This window comes from Geotrypetes seraphini, chromosome 2 (genome assembly GCF_902459505.1).
Source record: "Geotrypetes seraphini chromosome 2, aGeoSer1.1, whole genome shotgun sequence".
NCBI lineage: Eukaryota > Metazoa > Chordata > Amphibia > Gymnophiona > Dermophiidae > Geotrypetes > Geotrypetes seraphini.
The window spans coordinates 166,253,550-166,281,008 of record NC_047085.1 but is presented as its reverse complement, the minus strand read 5'-3'; the positions used below and the strand labels follow the sequence as shown (position 1 = coordinate 166,281,008).

The window sequence follows — 27,459 nt, the reverse complement described above, 5'->3', positions numbered from 1 at the left end:
CTGTTTTGCTACTCGGAATCTAGCTAGGTGCTTTGGGCCTAGGTTGGCCACTGTTGGAATCAGGATACTGGACTTGATGGACCTTCGGTCTGTCCCAGTATGGCAATTCTTATGTTCTTACATTATAAGCCATCTGGGGATAGGGAAATGCCTACTCTACCTGAATGTACCTTTGAGCTACTATGGATAAAGGTGTGAGCTAAAGCCAAATAAAATATGTTTCCGACTGGCTTCCTAGAGTGGCACTTTCTGATTATCTCTCAGCAGCAGTGTCTCCAGATGGGTTAGCTTTGATAATATCGTGACAGCAATGAGCATTATCCTAAGCAAGAATATTTGGAATACGATCGCACTCAAATTTACTGAGAATGGAAACTATATGGCACAGTACTTGCATTATGATGAAGGGAGCTTCCTTAAGGAGTTCATAGGACATAGCATGTATCAGCAGCTTATCAGGTTATTTAAGGACATTGTTCACACAGGCCTGTGGCACCCAGTATGATAGGAAATCTCTCTCTCTCTCTTTCTTGGTCTCTCACTGCATTTCTAGGTATCTGAAGACGTTCTGTACACAGTATACAGAATAATCAGTTGACAACTGGCATTTCTATTGTCAGTGTTGTTCTTCTGTTGTGCTCCTTTATCACTTTGCACACGTGTGTCTGGATATTCACAAACTGACCATTATGGATGACTTGCTCTTTTGAACATAACAAAGGCCACACATTAAATTTTGTCTTTTTGCAGTGGAGACTTCAATTACTGCAGTTATTAATAATTTAGATGTACAGATTCCATGGTAGATTCAAAATACACTTTCACAAGAAAAGTCCAAAAGGTGTCATCTTAAAACATGGACAGAGCTGCTTCGGTTCAAATAGGTTGTGTCATAAAAAATGGAGGAAAAAGCCTCAGACTTAAGCCCTCCCACCTCCACAATGGTGGCTTAAAGGTGGTTGGGTGGTAACCTCACTGGCAAAAAACCTCCATTGCATTCCCAAAATGTAAAAACCTTAAGCAGGGCTGTCTGCACTAAGTGATAGAAGAAAAGACTTTCAACTTATCTTCTGTTGATCAGTACACCTAGAAGATAAGTTGAAAGTCTTTTCTTCTATCACTTAGTGCAGACAGCCCTGCTTAAGGTTTTTACATTTTGGGAATGCAATGGAGGTTTTTTGCCAGTGAGGTTACCACCCAACCACCTTTAAGCCACCATTGTGGAGGTGGGAGGGCTTAAGTCTGAGGCTTTTTCCTCCATTTTTTATGACACAACCTATTTGAACCGAAGCAGCTCTGTCCATGTTTTAAGATGACACCTTTTGGACTTTTCTTGTGAAACTGTATTTTGAACATATCAGTGTTTTTCACAAAACCGAGTTTTTCAAGCTATAGATTCCATGGTAGAAACATTTTATTTTTTTTAAATTAAACTTTCTTTGCTACTTTTTATAAATACAGTGATACCTTGGTTTGCGTCCTAGAGGTTTTATGTGGTATGCCAAGTTTTAATATTATTTTAAAATTAATAAAGTCCATCTCAGGAACATCATGTCTCCACATTGGTTTTTGTTTCACCTTGGTTTGCAAGCATAATTTGTTTCAGAAGCATGCTCGTAATCCAAAGCACTCGTATATCAAAGCAAATTTCCCCATAGGAAGTAACTGGCTGGTGCGAGGGAGAAGTTGTGCGTGTAAGAGGTGCACATAGGTTGTGCACGTAAGTATACCGTGCACTGGTTGTGCGACTGCATTTTGGGCTCAATATTATGCGTGCATTATTCAGGTCCTGCTTTATTAACTTGTTAGCTGCCAGCTGCCAACTGCCTGCCAATGCGCTCCCAATGCCATGCCTGCCAGCCCGGTGTCAAGCCAGCAATGAGTTCAAGTTTCAAGTTTATTATAAATTTAATTAATCGCTTATTCAAAATTCTAAGTGATGTACAAAACAGTAAAATTACAAATTTCTGGGGGAAACAAAACAAACGAATAAAACTAACCTGACAAAACATATTAAACAAAAGGAAAAATGGGGAAAGAAATACAAGTTGTTAACAACGCGCTACCATCAGCAGCCCTCCTCCCCCAGCTTTCATCCTTCTCTCCCTCTCCCAAACTGAGATTTTACTGCAGCCGCCAGCAGGCGCAGGCTTTGGGGGGGGAGGGGGGTCCGGGGTGGGAAATCTGCTGAGCCGAGTCAGGATCCAGGCAGGATCGTGCTCATCGTGACGTGCTTGTGTGTGATGCATGTGTAAGCACTTGTTTGGTGAGACAACGCTCGTTTAGTGAGTTAGAAATGAAGAAAGTGTTTTGCTCATCTTGCAAAACACTCACAAACCGCGTTACTCGCTATCCAAGGTTTGACTGTATATCTAATTGCATCAAAAATTAGACTTAATTGACAGACCATTATATTATCAATAGGACTGATAGCCTGCCACAGTAAGTGGCTTATAAGCTGTTCACAGCCGTGAGCTGAGTCAACCCCAGATTTTCAAAGTCAGACAACCCAGAAGTTAACTTAACTTGCCAGTAGTGAAGAGAGCATAGAAAACAGAACAAGTAGTGAAACAGCAATTGATAACGCTGACATCAAATAGCGCACAGTATCAAAACCAGGTGGTTGGGTGGTTGTATGTTCACTTCGCAATTGCTAATAAAGATATATAAAAAAAAAAAAAAACTTAACTTGCCAGATAAAATTAGGACAGCCTTTCAGCTGATCTAAGTTTATCCACACAGTTAGGGGGGTCTTTTACTAAAGGTTAATGCATGTTATGTGCTTCAGAACCCATTTTATTCCTATTGGCCCTGCAGATAACATGAGTTAAATTTTAGTAAAATATCCTCTTACCCTGATAAGATAACCATGAACTATCTGGTCAAGAGGCCCTATTACTAAAGGGTGTTTAGCTCTAACACATGCTTAGGGTTGCCAGATCTTACTATAGTAAAATCCAGGCCCCTAGACCCACCCCAGGCCCGCCCAGTTCCACCCATCCTCGCCCTATTATGTCCCAGTCCAGCCCTCCCCCCTCCCCCCCTCCGCTGCCTGCTCTTGTTGGGCAGGAGGAAATCCGCGCATGCACACATGCCGCGTAATGATGTCATGCATGCACGTGATGTCATGAGTGGCATCGGCACATGCGCGGATTTCCTCCTGCCCAACTTGAATTAGAGGAGGCTTTTTAAAATCTGTACAAAGTGCCGGGTTTTGAAAAGCCTTATGGACCCCCAAACATGTCCTCAAAAGGAAATCCAGACGTCTGCTAACCCTCACACATGCTTATGCATAAGAAAACTCTTCCTGCAAATTGGTATTAACTACCAATATTTAATTTATTTGTTTGTGAGGTATTCCTTTAATTGAACTGTGCTATATGCAGTTATGTAGTGCTGGCCACTGATTGATAGAACAGCATTGTACATAAAAACATAAGAGTAGCCTTACTGGGTCAGACCAATCGTCCATCTAGCCCAGAAGCCCGTCTTCATGATGGCCATTCGAGGTCACAAGTACCTGGCAAAAACAGTAGAAACATTCTGCGCTACCAATCCAGGGCAAGCAGTGGCTTTCCCCAGGTCTTTCTCAATAACAGACTATGGGCTTTTCCTCCAGGAAATTGTTTAAACCTGTAACATGGCCTTAGGAGTATAAATTAATACTTTTAGGTGATTTCTGTGTAGACATTTTCAGGGCAGAGTATGGGTTGGTCTCAGCATTTAAATATACATTTTTTCTACTTGTATATTTATGTGTATCAGTTTCTCTTGGATCATGTATGTACAGTAACTCCTACCTCAGAGCAGATGTAACGGCATAGGAAATTTTAGGTAAGCTGTGCTATGTTCAGTAGTCGTTATACAGCATAAGATACCGTTTTTCCCCAAAAATAAGCTCTAGCATTATTTTTAAAGATGGTCCTAATATAAGCCCTAACCCAAAAATAAGCCCTAGTTAAGTGACGCGGCAGAGAGAAGGCCCCTGCGGGGAAGGCCGCGAAGCAACCCGTTCAGAGCTGCTGCCGCTGTTTTGGAGGCTTTGGAGTTGGGAGTATGTCAGGCTCACAGTGGGAGGGCCGGTGGGGTTCTGCTGCACAGAGGGATGGGAGGGAGGGATAGAAAGACGCTGCAGAGGGAAGGTCCATTCAGAGCGCTGCTGCTTTTTTTGCAGGCCTCGGAGCTGTTGCACAAGGGGATGGGTGAGAAGCAAGGAAAGATTCTGCACATGGGGGGAGGGTGGAGAGAAAGGAAAGAGGAAACATTGGGGTGAGGGAAAGGAAGGGAGAGATGATTGCTGTACATGAAAAAAAATAAAATAAGATATTCCCCAAAAATAAGATAGGGTCTTATATTAATTTGTGCTCCAAAAAACGCACTAGGGCTTACAGCATTTTTGGGGAAACACGGTAGTTGTAGTTGGAAGTTCCAGTTTCTGACAGTCACTCTTTACTATCAAACTCTAACTAGCATAGAGTTTCACTATTTGACTGCCTTCTTAAAAGACACAACATACGCACCTATACATCTTTTCTGCTTAGGTGTTTTCTTACAAAATTACTCTCTAACTGGCTAGTATGATATCCTCTGGAAATAAGATGCAGCGACAGATAATCGAAACCGCAGAAATCAGTGGCCTCATACAAAATTGCTGTGGTACTCTGGCAAATCCATAGTGTGGCCAGCAAGCCCGCACTAATCTTTCATTTTAAATAGTGAAAGTGCCTCATGAATTTTCCCATTAATTTTGCATTCACTTTATAACTTTTAGTGGTTATTTTAGCCAAGGGAAGAACATCACCTGTGCTAAAAAAGAAATGGAAAAAACCTGAGGTCTAAACTAAGAAACATGATACTGCAGTATTTATATAACACTTTTTCCCTATCTGTGCTGGTGGACTCATACTCTACCTAATGTACCTGGAACATTAAGGTAGAGTACCAAAGTGCGCTAGCATTTTTAGTGCACACAGCAGATTAGCACGTGCTAACCCCGCGCTACACAGCTAGAACTTAATGCCAGCTCAATGCTGGCGTTAGCGTCTAGCATGCGGGGCATTGTAGCACGCGCTATTCCACGCGTTAATGCCCTAACACAGCTTAGTAAAAGGAGCCCTAAGTGACTTGCCCGGAGTCACAAGGAGCAGCACTGGGATTTGAACCCACAGCTTCAGGCTGCTGAGGTTGTAGTTCTAACCACTGTGCCACATACTCCCCAGTATCTTTCGGCCAGCAGTGCTATTGTCCTTTCTGTCATTCTAAGCATTTAGACTGCAAAAGTTCTGCAACTGATAAGCCTCAAAAAGTGGAGCAGTGAACTGATGGATGATTGAAAGTTCTGTTTCATAATGTTACCTTTTAACACTGTCATTGTCACAGTTGTCAACTATAATATAAAAATCAGACTGTGAAGCTTGCTTTTGCTGTCAGATGTTAGGGACAAATGTATTGATCCACTCAGTGATGATCTTCTTATAGCTCATTATTTGTTTAGAGTTATTAAAATGTGACTATTAATCATCATTCTGACATATGAGATTGAATATTCTAGAAGAAAAAAATAATAGTGAACAAATAATATTTAAAAAAACAAATGCGTATGAGAAGAGATTAAAGTACTGTATATACTTTGGATTGTTTTTAACCACACTAAACACTTGAGACACATTTTGTTTCTCAAAATTCAGCAACTGTTATAGAAAATGTACGATAGGGAAAAACATTTTTAAAAATTTCAGACCCATCTTGCATTTTTCATACAGAAAGTGGTTATTTTGTTGTTTTATATGTCTGAGATATGGGAGCTCAGGCCTTAAATGCCGCAAACAAACTTGGATCATCCAAGTACCCATTTAGGCCTCTTTTTAGATGGGGTTTTTTTTAAAAAATTTTTTATTATGAGCCCCTCTCTTTTTAAATTTTCAGGCAGCAGCAATGAGTGACCTGCCCCAGGAAATTAGATGGAAAATGACAAAAATGTCCAAGAGCTGGCCTTTTTATTTTTTTCCCCTTTATCTGATGACTGCTTTAAGAGGCATGGCATAAATAGTAATGTGAAGATACTAATATGTAGAGATTATCTAACAGGTAGAGATTATCTAATACATTAAAATTCTTATATAGAAGATTTAGCCATATAATAAAACATACCCTGATTTATGATATTACAGAAAATAAAGTTTTAAACAACACAAAGTATGTAGGTGCCATTATTTTTGACCTAGATAAATCCATCTTGAGACTGCAGGGGTCTGTTCACTGCTGATGATAAATTAAACAGGACAGGCAGGCCGCTAACAAGAAAAAGCATGACTCTAGCAGCATGTGAAGAAAAACTGAGTTTTTCCTGAGGTCAAGGAATAGAAATCCATCAACAATGACTAACAAAATATAATCCCATAATATGAGAATATTTTTATAATGATAAAATCCGAGACTTGTCTTTTCTGTCAAATTTTATATTTTAAGTGAGGGCCGTCCATCTTGTTTACTGCAGATTCCAGATTCTGTTAAAATAGGACTCCTATGTCATCAGGTCCAAAAGGGATTATTCAATGAATCAGTTTTGGGTTGGGAGAAGCTAAAAAGGAGAGAAGTCATGGAATCCAAGAGGAGCATCTGTTCAGTGGATCAATGTTGAAAGAGCTTGAGGTTCAAGTCTGCCTCTCAAGAAGGTTCTTTAAAGACTCTGGTTTAGGGAGTAGAAGGGAGATAAAGGTGTAAACTTTGGAAGGAGTGGCCTAGTGGTTAGAGCTATAGCCTCAGCCCCTGAGGTTGTAGGTTCAAGCTCCACATTGCTCGCTATGACCCTGGGCAAGTTACTCAATCCTCCATTGCCCCAGGTATGCTAGATAGATTGTGAGCCCACTGGGACAGATAAGGACAAATGACTGAGTACATGAATGTAAACAACTTAGATAATTAATAGGTGGTATATAAATAACTAAAATAAATTTGTACCACCTCAAAAAATGATGCAAATCTATGCATGTGATTGAAAAGTTAGAGGGAATTTGACCAAATATTGGTCCTAGATGAGTGGATATGCTTTTTCACAAAAGCAGAATTAAGGAAGAGGCTGAAAATTACACAGGCACACAAGTAATTTAATGGAATCACTGCTAAAACAGAGGATAGTGCAGTGTCAGGATGAACTCCATCTACTTCTACCTTTTTCTGACTCATACTCAGGGGTCTCAAATCAGCCAGCTAGATTCTAGAATCTAATAGATTACAGGATCTGTGGCAACATAATTTTATTAGAGGTAGAGTTTGGCAGATTAATCTGATCAATTTCTTTGACACGGGGCAAGAGTTTTGGATTGGCAGTTAACATAGGACAGTAAAAGGTTGTTCCTAAATCAAACAAGGTAGCTATCCAGGTATCAGAAAAAATAATAATTAAAAAAAAGAATTGGAGATGATCAAAGAAAGCCCAACTGTCAAGGGTGCAATGCACCTAAGAAATATTTATTGAAATCCAGCATGTGCATTAGTTTCAAAGGCTATGACTGTTTCTGTATGACTATGTCCAGTCTATATATATATTACTTTTAAGCTTTTCTTTTTTCTTTTTTTACCCTTTTTAAATTTTATAGTATTGTAAACTGTCTAGGTACACGTTGATAGATGGTATATCAATTTTGGAATAAACTTGGAGCTTGATGCTGCAGCGGCACTGCCCTAATGGCATGGAGAATGCCCTTACACCTAGCTTTCAGCCACTGCGTAGTATAGCTGACAAGCAAAATTGACAGATTAGCGTAAGCATGTTGTTACACCTCATTCCCTGATGAAGTATTGAGATGGGGCTCCTGTTGGAAGAGGTGGTGCTGCAAGCCAAGCTAAGTTTAACATCTTCTGATATGAATAGTAAAAACATAAGAAGTTTAACATATGAAACATAAAAATTAGAGTTTAGAAAGAAATGCAAGACTAAGACAATACCCTAGTGGGATCAATGAAGATTGTTGCCGGATCTGGTTATGTTACCCGATTGGCAGTCTGAAGATCCCTCAGACTTGCTGTATCGGGTTTTGTTTTGAAGGTTATACGATATGATAAGTTGCTTTATGGACTAGCAAGAGTAGTCGAGAAATAATTACTGTGGATGACTTGCAGACTGACAGCCAGTAGTGCCTACTGCTGCCAAAGTCCGGTGCCGCCTCTAAACATGCCCAATTCTAGCTTTCAACATCACTAGGTGCTGATAGATGCCATGGATATAGGTGCTGGTCCCGGAGGGTGTCTAGCAATGACTAATTTTTTAAAATAAGTTTTTAATTAATTTTTTTTTAATGGTGCAACCAATTATCATGCCACTTAAAACACTTAAGTTAAGTGTCAACAGGCACAATCTAGGCTCTTACCAGTGCCTAACCTTTGGTGACTTTTAGATAATCCAGGCCTAAAAGCACATTTTTATTCAGCTAGAGTGTACATGTTTTCCTAGTATATAATTTTTTTTTTACCATCTAGTGCGTTTTCATATCATAAAGCTGTTCACTGTTTGTGAACATATTATTTAAAACAATAGCATACACTTTAACTCATACTTTATTATACAGGAGCTTAAGTGGCTGTATTGAATCCTGAACAGAGGACAATTTTCAACCCTGCATGTCCTTAATTCAATTTGAAGATTATTTTTCCTATAAAAGCCAAGGCATCCTTTTGCTTTGGCTAAGGTTGCATACAGAGATGTAAACTCAAGGACAATTCCTATATATTTTGGATCTGAATTGGAGGCTGTCACAGAAGGGAGCAGGGCCATAAACACTAGATTATCCAGATGTGTCAGAACAGTTAGCTGAATAGCCCCCTGAGATAAAAGGAGGCTATTGGGACATTTGAATGATTAATTGGCATTACACTTCTAGAATGTGATAAATTGCCTGAAGAGATCTATGGCTTACTTGCTGATCTTGCTGATGAATGTAAGCAAAACATCATAGGACATACTCTTGAAGGGTAATGGCAACATATTTATGATTTACCTGACCTTATATAACATAAAATGGTTAGCGGCTGTTATTGTCCTTCCCCTTGAGTATGAGTAAATGGAAAGCATAGCAAATTCCAAAAAGTATTCAGAATTGTCAGGATATACTGCATAACCTATATATTATTTGTTAGTATCAAAAGGATCTGTTGAATGTTTAGTCTGCAACTGATAACTGTAACTATTCTTTTTACGGACATATCGTACTTTTCACTTCATAAGACGCACCTCACCATAAGATGCCCCCCAAATTTAGAGAAGGAAAACAAGAAAAAAAACCCATTCTGAACCAAATTGTATACTAATATATACCCGACACCTTTAAATTCCGTCCCAGCCCCCCAGCACCTTTAAATTCCATCCCAGCCCCCCAATCAATCATCACTTTTACATACCCCCAGCACATTTAAATTCCATTCCAGCCTCCCCAATCAATTAATCATCACTTTTACATACCCCCAGCACATTTAAATTCCATCCCAGCCCCCCCCCCCCCCCCGGCGGTACTTTTAAATTTTGGAGGTTGGTGGATGGCTGCCTGCTGCTTGTCGGGGCCCGTGACACACAATCGTACTAATGCCTGGATCCGCGACACTTCCTAGTTGTGCCGGTCTTGTTGCTTCTTAGGGCGGTTGCCTGCTGATTACCGGCACGTCGGGGCCAGCGGTGCACAAGGGCTCTGCTGCATGGGCATGCGCCACTTCTGAATGGCTGCCTCAGTTCTCGATTCCTTAGCAGCATGAGCTAAATGCCAAGCCTCCCACAGGATTAGAATGGGTAGCTCAGCATTTAGCTTGTGCTGCTCGGTAGCACAATTTGATAAACGGGAGGGGGTAAATGGTGCACTGGATAAAAAAATGGAGGGACACTTGCAAATAAATCTTAATAAAAAAAGATATAACTACAAAAAAATGTTTTCATTCATAATATGGGTGCACTAAGCTAAAAACACTGACAAATTCACTTCATTATTCAGACCATTCGGTGACAGTGTATCAAACAAATAAAAGTGCCCATTCTGTCTTCAACAGTAAATTGTCCACAGAGCCACCTCTCCATGATCTCCTAGGTACTCCTATGGCACAGAATTTAACTCTTCAAAAGTGTGACCAGTCTTTAGACTGTGCTCCCCAAACAACTTCTCTTTTAACTTGGTGTTTAATGGCATTATGGCGTTCTAAGATCCTTATATTGAATTGCCTCTCAGTTTTCCTCATATAAACCACACCAAATGGACACACAGCTGCATATACATCTCAATCAGTCTTACAGTTAGACAAATATTTGAGGATGAACTAATTCTAGACTTCAGACTGGTGAAAATATTTGTTTTAAGAACATAAGAACATAAGCAATGCCTCTCCTGGGTCAGACCTGAGGTCCATCGTGCCCAGCAGTCCGCTCACGCGGCGGTCCAAGACCTGTGCAGTAATCCTCTATCTATACTCCTCTATCCCCTTTTCCAGCAGGAAATTGTTCAATCCTTTCTTGAACCCCAGTACCGTACTCTGCCCTATTACGCTCTCTGGAAGCGCATTCCAGGTGTCCACCACACCTTGGATAAAGAAGAACTTCCTAGCATTCGTTTTGAATCTTTCCCCTTTCAACTTTTCTGAATGCCCTCTTGTTCTTTTATTATTCGAAAGTTTGAAGAATCTGTCCCTCTCTACTCTCTCTATGCCCTTCATGATCTTGTAAGTCTCTATCATATCCCCTCTAAGTCTCCTCTTCTCCAGGGAAAAGGGACCCAGTTTCTCCAATCTCTCAGCGTATGAAAGGTTTTCCATCCCCTTTATCAGATGTGTCGCTCTCCTCTGAACCCTCTCATGTAACGCCTTGTTCTTCTTAAGGTATGGTAACCAATATTGGACGCAGTACTCCAGATGCAGACGCACCATCGCCCGATACAATGGCAGGATAACTTCTTTCGTTCTGGTTGTAATACCCTTCTTGATTATGCCTAGCATTCTGTTTCCCTTCTTAGCGGCTACTGCGCACTGTGCCGTCGGCTTCATTGTCATGTCCACCATTACTCCCAAGTCCCTTTCTTGGGTACTCTCATTTAATAACATCCCTCCCATCGTATAGTTGTACCTCGGGTTTCTGTTTCCCACATGTAATACTTTACATTTCTCAACGTTGAACTTCATTTGCCATCTTGTCGCCCATTCCCCTAGTTTGTTCAAGTCACTTTGCAATTCTTTGCAGTCCGAGCTCCACTAAATAGTTTGGTGTCGTCTGCAAATTTTATTATTTTGCACTTCATCCCTGTTTCTAGATCATTTATGAATATATTAAATAGCAGCGGCCCGAGCACCGAGCCCTGCAGGGCCCCACTTGTGATCCTCCTCCAGTCCGAGTAGTGGCCCTTCACTCCTACCCTCTGTTTCCTACCCGCCAACCAGTTTCTGATCCATCTATATACGTTTCCTTCCACCCCGTGGTTCTTCAGTTTCCGGAGTAGGCGTTCATGGGGCACCTTGTCAAAGGCTTTTTGGAAATCTAGATATATGATGTCTATGGGGTCTCCTTTGTCCATCCGTTTGTTAATTCCTTCGAAGAAGTGCAATAAGTTCGTTAGGCACGATCTCCCCTTGCAGAAACCATATTGGCTGGTTATCAGAAGTTCGTTTCTTTCAAAATGTTCATTGATGTTTTCATTTATCAGTGCTTCCACCATTTTCCCCAGATCCGAGGTCAGACTCACCGGTCTATAGTTTCCTGGGTCACCTTTGATCCCTTTTTAAAGATGGGTGTAATGTTGGCTATCTTCCAGTCCTCCGGGTTCATGCCTGTTTTCAGGGATAACCACTGACACCTAAATTCTATAAATTGTGCCACTAGTTATTAATGCCACCATTTTTCATTGGTTTAATTACCTTTAATTGACATGATAATTGGGTCATTTAAAAGCAATTAAAACCTCATTTTTTAAAAAGACAATGCCTCCATAAACGGTGCTGGAATCACAATTATGGAGATGCCTAAGGGTAAAATAGGCATGATTAACACTGGAAGTACCCTTAGGCGTTGGTAAGCTCCTCTGTAGTTGTGATTCTTAACACAGACAGGCACTGGAAATGTAGGCCTTGAAAACCCTGACCTACATTTCTGGCACCTATCTGTGATGTAGCTATGATTGTATTGAAAATTAACTTTGCATTCTCTTAAATATATTAAAACTGATTCAGGATTTGCTCCCCTCCTGTTGGCAAGCGTTGTTGGTGAGTGTTGGTGTCTAAAGTTCCTGTAGGAAAAGTCCATAGTCTGTTATTGAGAAAGACATGGGGGAAAGCCACTGCTTGCCCTGTATCGGTGGCATGGAATATTGCTACACCTTGGGTTTTGGCCAGGTACTAATGACCTGGATTGGCAACCGTGAGAATGGGCTACTGGGCTTGATGGACCATTGGTCTGAACCAGTAAGGCTATTCTTATGTTCTTATGATAGTTGAGATAACCTCCTGCTTTTAACCACTTGTTGCCACTTAGAAGACGAAGGACACACAAAAATCTTCACAGTGGGAAAATTGAAAGATAAGTGTGGTCTGTTACTTAAATACTTAGGGGCTCATTTTCAAAGCAGACACACAAAATACCATAGAAACATATAGTACTTTGTGTATCTAAGTGCTTGGAAAATTAACTCCTTAATTTATAATTAATTTATTTAGGCTAGTTTAACTACATTTAAGAATGAGAAGAGCTTTTTTTTTAGGGTCAATGATAGAACCTGGTAACCTGTAAGACTCAGAGCTGAATGAGAGTCCTGAGCTGGTTTCTAAGACTCTTCTTTCTCTCAAATATTCTTTACTGTGTGATGGATTGAGACCATACTGGACTTGTTAAGTTCTCCCTGATGTTTTTTTTCAGTCTCCCAGTCTCAATTTGGCTAATTCTACATCCTGTATAAAGGTGAAAAAGGTAAATTTTGAAAAGCTTAGTTGATGCTTATTCAGCAAAAATGAATGACTGACACAGGTCAGTATACAAGACTCTGTTAATCCTTATTATTTGGCAACGAATACTAGGCATTTTCCAGTCATGTGTGTTCAAACACATTAATGAGGCTTTCAATGGAAAAAAAATTAAGGGCAATATATACTAAAATAACAGGCTTTATAATTTGCAAATGTATACAGATTACTTCAATTGGATTATGCTGAGTGTTTAATCTTTATTAAGGTACTGGAAATAAATTAGTACTCCAGAGATATAGTAGAGTTTCCCCATGGAAGCATTTTGCTCCCTATCATGCTCCCTATCCCTATTATTTTCCCAGGCTTATTTTAAAATTGTCAGTGTGCTCAAACAAAAAATGGAAAAGAAAAAAAAAGCTCCCTCACACTCCCCCATCCCTCAAGATTGCCACTAGAGAATGACACGGGGGAAAAAATCTGTCCCCATCACCGCCCCGTCCCCGGCCCACCATCCTCTGCACCGCCCCGTCACCGCCGTTCCCTTCACTGCCCCGTCACCGTCACTGCCATCCCTTTTACCGCTCCATCACCGCCACTGTCATCCCATTCACCGCCCCGTCACCGTCCCCGCAGCATCCATAAAAGCCTCAAACAGGTATGATTTTATATACTTATCTTTATTAACGTATAAAGGAAACATTCTTTACAACTTACTTAACTATACAAAAACAAAACACAACCTGTACCTTCCAGGGAGCAGGGAAGGATGCAACAATTTCTCCCAGGATTATAGATCCACCACGCCACGTGTTGAAACTGGAAAGCAGTGTGTGTATCCATTCCCATGGGTTGCTGAACACGTGCTGGATTCCTCCAGTCTTGCAGCACATGTTCAGTATTCAGTAACCCATGGGAATGGATACACTAGTAGATTAAAAAACAAAACAAAACAGCTCCGTGCTGCAAGAGCAGCTCAGCCAGACTCCGACTGGTCACCGGAGCAAAGAATGACCCCCCCCCCCCCCGGGAACCCTGGGAAGGCAAGCAGTAGGAAAGTGTGCACCTTACCTCTTACAACTAGTTGTAGCACCGAGCCGACAAAGTTTTCAGCTCCTCCAAGTCCGCAGTGACTCCAGTTCAGGCAGCGACTCCAGTGACTCCAGTCCTCTCAGCTCCCCAATCCCAATCGCTACTGCTGCGCCACTACAACCCATTAAATATCATGTGTGTTAGTAGCGATTGGTCCCCTGCTTGAGCAGTAAGAACTGACTAATCAGGATCCAGTATACTGAAGGGGGCGGAGTCAATGCAGCAAGGTGCAAGTCGGCAGTGGAGAGCTGGAGGAGACAGCATGGCCGAGACAGCATGGCCGCTGGAAGATTCAGACACGGTGAAGACACGGTAAATCGTGGTCACATAGAAGGGTGTATATTTGCCTGCGGGGACAAATCTTTTCACCATTTTTGCGGGCGGTAAAAACTTTTGTTCCCGTGTCTACGGCGATTTGGCTATGGAGTCTCCATAGCCCGCGGCCAAACCGCAACATGCCGCGGCTTCCTGCGGTGATCGCTCACCATGTCCTTCTCTAATTGCCACCTAATGCAATGACCCCCTACTCACCCACTGATACCTTCCCCATACTTCAAAGTTAATCCATTGTGATATAGTGGGGAACCCTCTCTCTCAGCCCAGTTTCAGGACTTCTCGTCTTCTTGACACTCCATTCTATCAAAGGATAGAAACCTCATGCAGTAGCTCAAGGACCCTTGTCTCCTGGAAGCACTCACTCACCCAGAAATGAAGATAGATGAAGGGTGCAGGAGCAGCCATCATGGGACCTGGCTCATCCAGTGTCCTAGCAGTAAGTTGAAAACTCAAAATGGTTAGGAATTATAATGGGGTAAATCATGTTCTAATTTTTTGCCACACTTTACTAAACAGAGTTGAAAATGTGCTTAAGTAAACTTCATACAAGAACTCTTACAGACCTCAACGGTACTTTCTGCATGTATCAGTCTGATACATGCAGAAGGTACCGCTGAGGTCAGTAAGAGCTCTTATATGAAGAATTTATACATAAGTTTAGATCTATAAGACTCAATTATATACATCTGTTTGAATAGTGGGTCTTTGCACATATATAGACTTTTGAGCTGTTTAGAATTGCTGTAAGTAAACTTCAGCCACATAAAAATGCACACCAAATTTCATAATGCAGATAAATATGGCCATACAGAAAAAGGCATTTTAGAAGCATCATATCTATGTTAGCACTTTACATTTTCAAATTTGATGCAAATAAACAGAACGCCACTTAAGCATAAATTTGTACCTCATTTACCCCTTCCTTTACAAAGCCACACTAGCGTTTTTAGCACCAGCCACGGTGATAAGAACTCTGATGCTCATAGGAATTTTATGAGTGTTGGAGTTCTTACAGACATTGCCAGTACTAAAAACACTATCTTGGCTTTGTAAAGGAGGGGGGTTAGCTACAGAATGGGCTTGAATGTCAAGTTTTAGGAACCAAACTCCCTGGCAGCCAGCGGCATGTGCATTTTTTTTTGAAACTTGCATTTACAAAGTACATGGGTTAACTATTAGTTGTGGAATTCAGACTGATACTCCTGCAGGCACCTGACAGTGTGCCTTGGAACTGCCACAAGTCTGATTGTTTTTCTGTGTGGGGACACAATATTCAACATTATTTTCTTTTTTTTAATATACTGAATTGTAATCTTAATCACATACCAACCAACTTATAGTATTAAAAACAAAAGCAAATACTTAATCCTTAAGAAATTTTTTTTTAAAAAAGACAAGTAATTACAGGGGTTTCCATGCAAATGATCATCAGGAATTGGAAGAACTGGGACAGGCTAAATTTTTCCTTTTGGTGGGAAACTTTGTGTCAGTATTATACAGTAGATATGAAAAAATGAATTTGGAAATATTGGGACATAATAAAATATTTAAAGCAACATGGAGTCCATTAACAGAATTTGTTAAATCTGATTAATTGTATAAGCCTTTAATCCCTACTTGTTTTCATACACATCCGGGGTGTGGGGGGGGAAAGGAATATACTCTGTATTTTTATTTGATTGGATGCAAGTGCTATTCCATGTTTGTAAAAATTTTTGCACTTTGTACTAGAATTGAAAATTAATAAAGAATTACAAAAACAAAAACACAAACAAACAAGTAATTAATTATAACCATCCACATATAAGGAAAAGAGATCCAAATACATGAAATACTGTATATGTATATAGTCTAAACATTATAGACAGAAGAAAAACTACAGGATTTATCCCCACCTCCAATATCGAAACCCATTCTTAGGGAAGGGGTAAAACGCAGACCTCACGGACCTGATGGACCTCGCGGATCTAAAACCGCACGTCCTTAAAAATCTGAGGTCCGTGTCCGTGCCACTGGTAGTTTCTGTCTCTGATAGACCTCTGAGATTTTAGTGCTGATGGATCCATCTCAGCATAGGGAGGGAAAAGTATTAGGATCCGTCAGTGCTAAAATCTCATACAGGTCTGTCAGAGACTGAGGCCCGCATTTTACCCCTTCTCCAAGAAAGGCAGAGCAGAGGTGTACATCGAGCAATTCAGAAGAAGGAAAGCAGCCGAGGCTCTGCCTCATGCCTACGATCCTCAGACTGAACCCCGGCAGCACCCAGCAACGTTTGGAGACTTCTTTTCCATAACGCACGTCCCAAACCTATGTTTCCGCTCTCTTTGTCTTTCCGAAAACCTATACATAAGAAGGCTTCTGCTCTGCCGCTCCAGCACTAGTCTCTGGCTCTGACAGACCTCCATGAGATTTTAGCGCTGACGGATCCTAATACTTTTCCCTCCCTTTGCTGAGACGGATCCGTCAGCGCTAAAATCTCATAGATGTCTGTCAGAGACAGAAGCTACAAGTGGCATGGACACAGACCTCAGATTTTTAAGAACGTGTGGTTTTAGATCTGCGAGGTCCGTCAGGTCCGTGAGGTCCGCGTTTTACCTCTTCCCCCATTCTTACAGTGTCTTATCATCTGGGACCTCAAAATGAACTTTTATTTCCTACTTAGCTTGAAGGAAAATAAATAACTGTTGGGGCTCAGAAAATAAGTAACTATTACCTTCAAACACTCATACAAATACAGTGGTGCCTTGCATAAAGGACGCCTCGCACAGCGAACGCTGCACACAACGAACTTCATGTCATGATTCATACAACGAACTTCGTTTCATACAACGAAGTCGCCCGAGCTTCCACGATCGCTGCCGATGCATTGCATCCTTCCGCGCAGGCGCTGCAGGCAAGTCGTTAGTCACTGCGCTTAACGCGTTTCACATAACGAACTTTTCGCATAACAAACTTGCTCCTGGAACGAATTAAGTTCGTTGTGTGAGGCACCACTGTACAAGGAAAATGCAAAAGAAAAGAGACCCCTAGTGCCAAAACTCTAGGTTTCCATGCCAGAAACTTTTGGCATCACTTCTGAGAGTGTACAGATATACCAGGATATATTCAATTTTTTTGAACCCATAAACAGATCATTGATATATTTGAAGTAAAGACAAAAAAAACATTGTTTCAGTCCAACTTAATGGCAAAAGTAGCAACCAAGGTAGTTCTCAGTGTGACAACATCTAGAGAAGATTCCAGAAAAGCTGTTAACACCATCTCATTTCCGTTTTTTGTTTTGTTTTATTTTCACTGAAAATCCATTTGGAAATTATAACCATGATCATCACTTTCAAATTTAATCAAGGTATCTGTCTTGTTTTTGGAAATTGGGTTGCTTTATTCATGTATATCATGTCCACACCTTTCACGTTAGGCATTCTACTGAAAATGTATACACCAAAGTCCTTCTTTTCAAATGAAAGAATTTAAGCTGTAGTTCAAATTGCTATCCAATAGTACTACTCATATCATCTCCCTGCAACTTACATCCCTGCGTTTAGCTATAAGATTCTGAAAGTATTTTAATTTTCCTTCATGTCGACCATATTGGAAAGACACATGCAATTAAACAGCAGAACAAGAGAGGCAAAAGGCAGAAATTACAGAAACAGTACAAATATTATTGCCTTCTTTCCAAGCTGCATCAGCTTGGTCTAGCTCTGAAAAAAACCCTGCAATCATTAAAATCTGAGACCATAGAGACATTTCTCATCTATACTAAACTGAGGCACACTCTTGGACTTAGCTATAAAACAAAGACACTGCAACAGCATGTCTATATATTGTTTGATATATATGTAAAAATCCTTCGTTAAGTAAGCAACACATTTTTGCAGTGCATGCTTCAATAGAAATCTGTGAACTCCACAGATGGCTAAATGAGGCATCTTCTGCAGCAAGTTAATCACAAACAAATGTACCATTCCTCGCACATCAAGGAATTTGAAACGCGTGCAGAACCAGTCCTGCTCAAGTCATCTGCTTCTTTTGAGATAGCTTCCTTTTCAGTCTGGGCAGTAGTTAAAATGAGGGAAACAAAGTGACTCATAATTTATATGGTAATTCCAATATTTACATAAGCATTTGCATTCATACTCTAAAAATGTTTATTGGTCTGAATAACTATCATACGCAGTGCACATTTGAAGTTCTGCAGCACTTTTAGCACTCCTTGAAATGTAAGATGGTTAATAAGTAATGTTATACATATTAAACAGATATGCGGGCTACATTGTGAGCTGGTGAATGACCAACTTGTAAAGTCTTTCATTGTGAAAATATTCATATAATTGGAAAGTTTAAAAAAAATAAAAAATAAAAAATGAGCAGAACTCTTTTAAAGGAAAAAAAAAAAATAAATTAGAAATGTCATAGCTAGTGCTGATTGAAAGTGCAGTCTATTAGAAAATTAGAATTTCATTGACTTAATCTATCAGTGTCACTCAACTGAAGAAAACACATTCAATCTACTATTTCTATATGCAACAGAAAATGTAAAATCCTTTAGGATTTCATTACATTCCCCTTATTGTTCCCCTTTATATCCCATCTCCAACACAAAGATGCAAAACATAAACCAATTAGTATTAAATATAAATTTCCCTTAAGAAACAGAATCTAATCTAATCTAATCTAATCTTCATTTTATATACCGAATCTGCTCCCTAAGGAGCTCAACTTGGTTTACAGTTCGTTAAAAAATGAAACATTACAAGTAAAAAATGTGGGATAAAAACAGAAATTGGTTAGATTAGATGGATGGGAAAAGTTAGAAAAAAGTATGTTGAATTGCTTATAATTACTATATGACAGGTTACTGAGCAAGATGAGTTCTATAGGATTAGGTAACACATTGACGAAATGGGTTGGGAGCTGGCTTGGAGGTAGGCTCCATAGGGTGGTGGTGAACGGCACCCCCTCCGAAATGACGGAGGTGATTAGTGGAGTACCACAGGGCTCAGTCTTGGGCCCAATCCTATTCAACATCTTTATAAGAGACTTGGCAGAAGGGCTTCGAGGTAAAATAACATTATTCGCAGATGACGCCAAACTGAGTAATGTAGTGGGCAAATGCACAACAGACGAAGATTCAGTGCCCGACAACATGATGCACGACCTACTCCTACTGGAGCGATGGTCTAGGACATGGCAATTCAACTTCAATGCCAAAAAATGCAAAGTTATGCACCTGGGCAGCCAGAATCCATGCAAGTCTTATACCCTTAATGGCGAGATCCTAGCAAAAACGGTAGCAGAACGAGACTTGGGGGTAATCGTCAGTGAGGACATGAAGTCTGCCAATCAAGTGGAGCAGGCTTCGTCCAAGGCAAGACAAATCATGGGCTGCATACGAAGGGGTTTCGTCAGTCGTAAGGCGGAAGTCATTATGCCATTGTATAGATCCATGGTGAGGCCCCACCTGGAATACTGTGTGCAATTCTGGAGGCCGCATTATCGCAAGGATGTGCTGAGACTGGAGTCGGTGCAAAGAATGGCCACCCGGATGGTCTCGGGACTCAAGGATCTACCATACGAAAAACGGCTTGACAAATTACAGCTATACTCGCTCGAGGAGCGCAGAGAGAGGGGGGACATGATCGAGACGTTCAAGTATCTTACGGGCCGCATCGAGGCGGAGGAAGATATCTTCTTTTTCAAGGGTCCCACGACAACAAGAGGGCATCCGTTGAAAATCAGGGGCGGGAAACTACGAGGTGACACCAGGAAATTCTTTTTCACTGAAAGAGTGGTTGATCGCTGGAATAGTCTTCCACTACAGGTGATTGAGGCCAGCAGCGTGCCTGATTTTAAGGCCAAATGGGATCGGCACATGGGATCTATTCACAGGGCAAAGGTAGGAGAGGGACATTAAGGTGGGCAGACTAGATGGGCCGTGGGCCCTTATCTGCCGTCTATTTCTATGTTTCTATGTTTCTATGTTTCTATATTAACTATTGTGAAAACAACCAGGTTTTAAAACTTTTTCGAAATTGAAATAATTGATCTACCAGTCTTGGTTAAGTGTTAAAGGGAATTATCCTTTAAGAGCAACATTGCCACTCGTGCCAGCAGAGACCTCTGCTGTCTCTCCTTAAGGCATTTCCTTTGCAGCCTATCTAAACTCTGTCCTAATGATGAGACTCAGACTCAAGCCTAGATGCTATGACCTGAACCATGGTGTTAGCATAGAGGAATCAGTTTCCTCCTTTTTTTTTTAACACTGGATACATAGAGAGCAATTCTATAAAGTGTGCCAAAAGTTAGCCACCAAAATGCTAGGCACCAAGGGGCAAATTCTATAAACGGTGTCCCAATTGTAGGCAGCAGTAGGCATCCTCTGAAAAGGAACATTTAGCTCTCTCTCCCATGCAAACCCTGCTGACCCACCGCGAGACGAACAACAAACCTCCCTCCAGTACTCGTCGGAAGCCGCAGCATTCTAAACAGGCTGCTTTGCAGTTCGTGGATCTCTGCAAGTGATTCCCTCTGCCACATCACTGCGGCTGCCGATGAATGCTGGAGAGAGGTTTGTAGGTCTTCTTGTGGTGGGAGGGTCGACGGGGAGGGCCCTGGGTGATGACGCTGGGGGAGGGCCCGGGACGATGACGCTGGGAGGGGGTGGCGGGCAATGACTCTGCTGCGAATCCAGCGAGGGTGAGGGAGATGCCCAAACGACCATAAAGCACTGCACCTGACCATTTTGGGCACTATCCTTTAATCCGGCTCTGATGGAGCTGTTCTCACAAACTGCTGGCAGCTGCCCCAAAGCTTTCCCTCTGCAGTGATCTGCCCTGTCAGAAACGGGAAGTTGCAGCAGAGGGAAAACTTCAGGGCAGCCGCCGGCAGCTTGTGAGAACAGCTGCTGTGTCGGGGCCCTTCTATGCAGGAAAATTTTCTCTACTGGCAGAGCCGCACTCAAGTGGCTAAAGAGCTGCATGCGGCTCGCAATCTGTGGTTTGCCGACCACTGGACTAAGTGATGGAGGGAGAGATGTGGCATGGTGCTGGAGAGGGGTGATAGAAGGAGAAATGTTGGGCATGGGGCTGGTGGGCAGTGGTGAAAAATGCTGCATATGATCTGGTGGATGAGAAAGGGAGAAATGTTGGATGTGGCAGTAGAGGGAGTGGGAGAGATGCACTCTGGATATCTCTTTCCCTACTCCCTTTGCCGCAAGGGAGGAAATGAGAGAAGGACGGTGAGAGAGAGAAGGAGACATTTTGCCAATGGGTATAGAGGAGAGAGGAAGAAAAGTTGGACTCATGGAGGGACACAGAGAGAGATGTTGTTGGGAAAAGGAATGAGGTCTGGAAGAGAGGAAGTGTGTAGGAGGCAGAAAGAAAAAAAAATATTGGATACAGAGTCAGAAGGAAATGCAACCAGAGACTAATGAAATCACCAGACAACAAAGGTAGGAAAAATGATTTTATTTTCAATTTAGTGATCAAAATGTGTCAGTTGTGAGATTTATATCTGCTGTCTATATTTTGCACTATATTTGTCTATTTTTCTTTAGTTGTTATTGAGGTGACATTGCATATTTTAAAGTCATCTACCTTGACCTCTTTGGAAAAAAAACCCCAAATATAAATGATAATTAACATTATCTCTGCATATGTGTTTTTTTAATTTTGTGGTTACCATATGTATTGTTAATAAGACTATATTGTGTGTATATGAAAAATGAATGGAAGAAATTGCATTATAATGTGTAGCAGAGCTTGAGCAGTTTGGGGCGGAGCTTGGGCGGGGGTACTCGGTTGATATTTGTTAGATTTAGGGGGTACTTGGCTTGAAGAAGTTGAGAAACTCTACTGTAGATGACAGAAGATTCTAGAGGGTGGAGAACAGGTGAACTAAAAAGGGAAAGGGAGAAAATGGGAGGTATTCATCCTGAAGAAGGGGCAGAAAAATCTGGGGGCTAAACTTACCAGGGGAGGGAAGGGAAAAGGAAGGGACACAAGCTAAGAGAGAAATTAAGAAGGTGAATCCTAAGAAGGGAAACTGCTGTTGTGGTGGTAGGAGGAAACAGATGGTATTTTGTGCCTGAAGTCAATCCTTTTAATTTAATTTAATCACACACTTTGTCTTCTTAATCACCACAGTGGCTCAAGGCAGCATTATAGATTAAAGAAAAATTGCTAAAAATAGACAGCAACAAACGTATGTCACTATTATTCTTATACATTTATAAATAATGCCATATAAGTAAAATCATACAAGACATTATAAACATATAACTGATGATCATTTGCAATTTGAAATCTCTGCTCCCACTCTGCACCCTAGAGGAAAGGAGAGACAGGGGAGATATGATTCAGACGTTCAAATACTTGAAGGGTATTAACGTAGAACAAAATATTTTCCAGAGAAAGGAAAATGGTAAAACCAGAGGACATAATTTGAGGTTGAGGGGTGGTAGATTCAGGGGCAATGTTAGGAAATTCTACTTTACGGAGAGGGTGGTGGATGCCTGGAATGCGCTCCCGAGAGAGGTGGTGGAGAGTAAAACTGTGACTGAGTTCAAAGAAGCATGGGATGAACACAGAGGATTTAGAATCAGAAAATAATATTAAATATTGAACTAAGGCTAGTACTGGGCAGACTTGCATGGTCTGTGTCTGTATATGGCCGTTTGGTGGGGGATGGGCTGGGGAGGGCTTCAATGGCTGGAGTAAGTCTTAACAGAGATTTCGGCAGTTGGAACCCAAGCACAGTACAGGGTAAAGCTTTGGATTCTTGCCCAGAAATAGCTAAGAAGAAAAAATTAAAAAATTTAAATTGACTCAGGTTAGGCAGACTGGATGGACCATTCGGGTCTTTATCTGCCGTCATCTACTATGTTACTATGTTTTTTTGTGTGAATGGGGGGGGGGGTGTTACTCTTGGATCCAATCTACACATGAAAATCATAAAGGGCTCCTTTTACGAAGGTGCACTAGGGTTTTTAGCACACGCACAAAATTACCGCGCGCTATAGTATGCGGTAGCTGAAAATCTACCGCCTCCTAAAAAGGAGGTGGTAGTGGCTAGCGCGCTTGGGAATTTAACGCACGCTATTGCGTGCGTTAAGGCCCTAGCACACCTTTGTAAAAGGAGCCCAAAGTGTGCAAAATTTTCAGAATTCTCAAATATTGTACACAGAATTTTCAAGTTTTTTTCCATAGAATTTTCAAACTTTTTGTGCAGAATCCCCCCAAGAATAAAATGTGTGACACTCCTTACATGTGTACGGAAGCAGCTTTTTCAAATTGCTTTTCCCACTTTCAACATTAACCCATTCTGTAATACCAGTTTTATCCCCTCCCAATCACTTTCCAGTATCTCTCACTCTGACCACCCCTGCCAACCTCTGAAGTTTCCCCTCCCCTACAAGACACTTAGGGCTAGATTCACTAAACAAACCGATTGTGTACCGATCGGTTTGCGACCCCTTAGCAACCCCGGCCTGATTCACTAACCTTTCCTGCGATCTGCTTCCAATCCATGCATGCAAATGAGGGGAACTGCATGCAAAGTAGGTAGGGACGTAATTCACTAAACAAATTTCCCGATCTGACTGGGCTGGCCAACCCAAAAAGTGACTGCTGGGGACCAGTCGAAAATGTCTTTTCAACTCTCCAGCTCCATTAAAAGCCCTGCTTGCTGCCTTGCTCTCTGCTGCCCTGAATCTCTCCTGCCTTTCCCTGCACTGCGAGCCCGTGGTTTTAATCAGCAGGTTAAAACCACAGGCTCCCTGCCAGACAAAAAAGTTTTAAAGTTTTAAATGTTTTTTAAAAGACGTGGCTTAGACGCTTTTCCACCCATGCCAATACCGTGATGCCGCCCCCTCCCCCATGCCGATACTCTACGAAAGGCCCAGCCCACCTCCCTCCCTCCCTGCACCTTAATCTCTAGGCTGGCCAGCTGGCCGGGCCCGGCGCATCTCTGGCCTGGCCCGAACCTAAAAGTTTGGAGCAGGAGGGATGCTCAATCCCTCCTGTCTGTAGGCCTCCTACCACCCCACCCCGGCTGGGTCCAGCCCGGCCTGGCACCCCTGTACCTCAAAATAGGTCTCCAGTGATGTCTTCGGGGAGCAGGAGGAACTGCAAACTCCTCCTGCTCCTGCCCCTCCTGATGACGCACTGCTAATGTGGGCCTTAGGCCCCGTCTGTTGCATCATGTGATGCACAGAGAGGAGCCTAAGGCTCTGATTGGCTCAGGCTCCTACCTTGGAAGGGGCCTGGGGTGCTTGAGCCAATCATGTACTTCCTTAGGGCTGAGACTAAGGAAGTCCTTGATTGGTCAAAGCAATAGCCAATCAGGGACTTCTTAAGGCTCAGCCCTAAGGAAGTCCCTGATTGGCTCAGGTGCCTATAGCCCCTCCCAAGGAAGGAGCCTGAGCCAATCATGGCCTTAGGCCCCGCCCCATGCATCACATGATGCACTGGGGCGGGGCCTAAGGCCTTAGAGTTGTAGTGGGAGGCATTGGAGCAGGAGGGGTTGAGCACCCCTCCTTCTCCGTTAAAGGTATGGGGGTGTGTGGAAAGGGGGCCTGGAATGGGTAGGGGGTGGCAGGAAGGAGTTGGCATCCCTCCTGCAGTTTGTTTTTTTGTAGGTGGGATGAGCCGGGACGGGCCTGGCCAGCCGGCCGGACTAGATTTTGCCACAGAGGTGGGCCGGGCTGGGCCCAGCCAGGCAGGAGGGATTTAACATGGCAGGAGGGAGTTGGCATCCCTCCTGCCTTTTGTGGGGCATCGGCACGGGGGGGGGGGGGGGGGTGCATCGATGCGGGGGGCATGCGTCTGAGCCGCAACTTCTTTTTTTAAACTTTTTACTTTTTTGTAGGCCAGGGAGCCCGTGGTTTTAACCCGCTTTAATCCTCTGGTTAAAACTATGGGCTCCCAGTGCGGGGAAGGGCAGGAGAGATTATGGCGAGAGTGGGAGAATTCGGGCAGGCAGATTCAGGGCAGAGCTTCAGGGCAGCAGAGAGCAGGCTATGGGACAATTATTTTGTGGGGTTCGGGGAACTTTTTGGGAGGGGGGGTTAATTATTTTTTTTTTAATCGGGCAGATATTTTGCATATGTAAACCATGCAAAATATCTGCCCGATGAAACAAAAAAAAAAAAATTAAAAAAGCCGGCAGAAGCCCTGTTTCTCCTGACACTACTGTCAGGGCTTTAGCAATCCGTGCAGTTAGCTGGGGGGGGGGGGTTTGCCAACGATCGTCTCCATTTGCATGCAGGCCTTTAGTGAATTTGTCGTCCTGCATGCAAATGGACACAGATCGCACTCGGATTGGAGGGTTAGTGAATCTAGCCCTTAATCCCACCCAATACATCAACCCCTGGATTCTATACATGGCATTTTGAGTTCTTTACACACCCAATTTGCTTGTGCAACTTAATTGAATAATAAGCCAATTAATGTTGATAATTGGCATCCTAACAAACAATTATTAGTGCTAATTGGATTTAAATAAAAGTCATGCATATAAATTTAGGCACAAGATCTGTGACTAAATTGTACACATAAGTCCAAAAAAAGGGTTCAGAATTTATCTGCATAATTATAGAATAAGGGGGATCCATGCCTAATTTAGGTGCAAAGATTTGCACCACATTTCAGCTGGAGCAAATGGATGCACCTACAGTTAGGCATGATTCTTGGGCATAAGTGTTATTCTGTAAACCATGCCCAACTCTAAGTGCTGTTATACAATAGAGATGAATGGTTTTATTTTCAGCACTGAATTTTTAGGTGCCAAATATATAGAATTTACCACCAAACCTACCCAGGTGCCTTCAGTTAATCTGATCACCTCCTCCTTGGTAAGAAGACCCCTGCCTGACTTCCTCCAGCAATGACAAACACAACCTGAGATTCCCCCCACCCCAGCATCCTTACCCTTAATCACTATCCCTAATATACAATATTCATTCCTTTATGTCTAACGGGAACAAATATAATCCACACTCATGTCTGCCTTTTTGGACTCAGGTTCAAAAAAGGCCAGTGAGACCCTTTGGAGTAATTTTGTGGTATTATTGCTGGAGAACCAGCTGCCAAATAAGACCATAGCAAAAGATTCTGAGGTCTGTGTTCCTTATTTCCTTAGATGTGTTCATGAGTGAAATGCCTCTAGACCAGTGGTCTCAAACTCATGGCCCGCCAGGTACTATTTTGAGGCCCTCAGTCTGTTTATCATAATCACAAAAGTAAAATAAAACAGTTTCTTGATCATATGTCTCTTTAGCTATAAATGACAATATTATTATTAAGACTTAGCCAAAAGGAAAGATTTATAAACTGTAAAGAGTTTTACCTCATGCAAAATTGTCATTCCTTTAATAAGACGTTTTTTCTGAGGCCTCCAAGTACCTGCAAATTCAAAATGTGGCCCTGCAAAGGGTTTGAGTTTGAGACCACTGCTCTAGATGAAGGGATTTCTGAAACATATTTGGGTATATGTAGTTCTTTGCCAAAGGCAAACTACTAGTGACACATGTTGTTGTTGATGATGTTGACAATGTTTTGTTTTATTTTGGTCTGTTAAGTCCTTTAGCATGGCAACACAGTGGGAAAGTTGACAAGAATCCATAGAGTACAATTTATCTTTGATAATAAGAACTCCCTATTAACTAGCAGATGTTTTCTCTCCCTCGCTAGCTCTTGTTTTCATTTAGTTATTTCTACCTATTTTATTCCATCTTATGCTGCTTGGATTTCAATTAGACCCACCTCCATTCTCAAAATCATTCACATCCTCTTTCCCATACAGAAATATCAGAAACACTCACCTACCCACAGTACAGTATTAGAGTCATATAACTGTCACATATTTCAAATTTATTATTCTCTTTCAATTTCAGCTTTTTCTTCTCCAAGCCTTGATGTAAGCATGTACTTTACGTTAAAATTGGTGCTCACTGACCTGTGTGCATATGCAGGATTAAGAATCGTAAAATGTTAAGCATAGCGTAGTACCAATTTAATTCCTACGGGCTAGATTCACTAAGCCCACCAATCAAGTCCCAACCACTTAGTGACCCCTTTGTGACCCCGACACGATTCACTAACCTTCCTCCCG

At 41.9% G+C, this 27,459-nt stretch overlaps 1 protein-coding gene across 1 annotated transcript in view; it reads right to left on the bottom strand.

Moving 5' to 3' along the window:
• The window catches only part of LOC117353544 (coiled-coil domain-containing protein 102A-like), a 159,541-nt gene that overhangs the window by 104,864 nt on the left and 27,218 nt on the right, over nt 1-27,459 (bottom strand). The window lies entirely within an intron of this gene.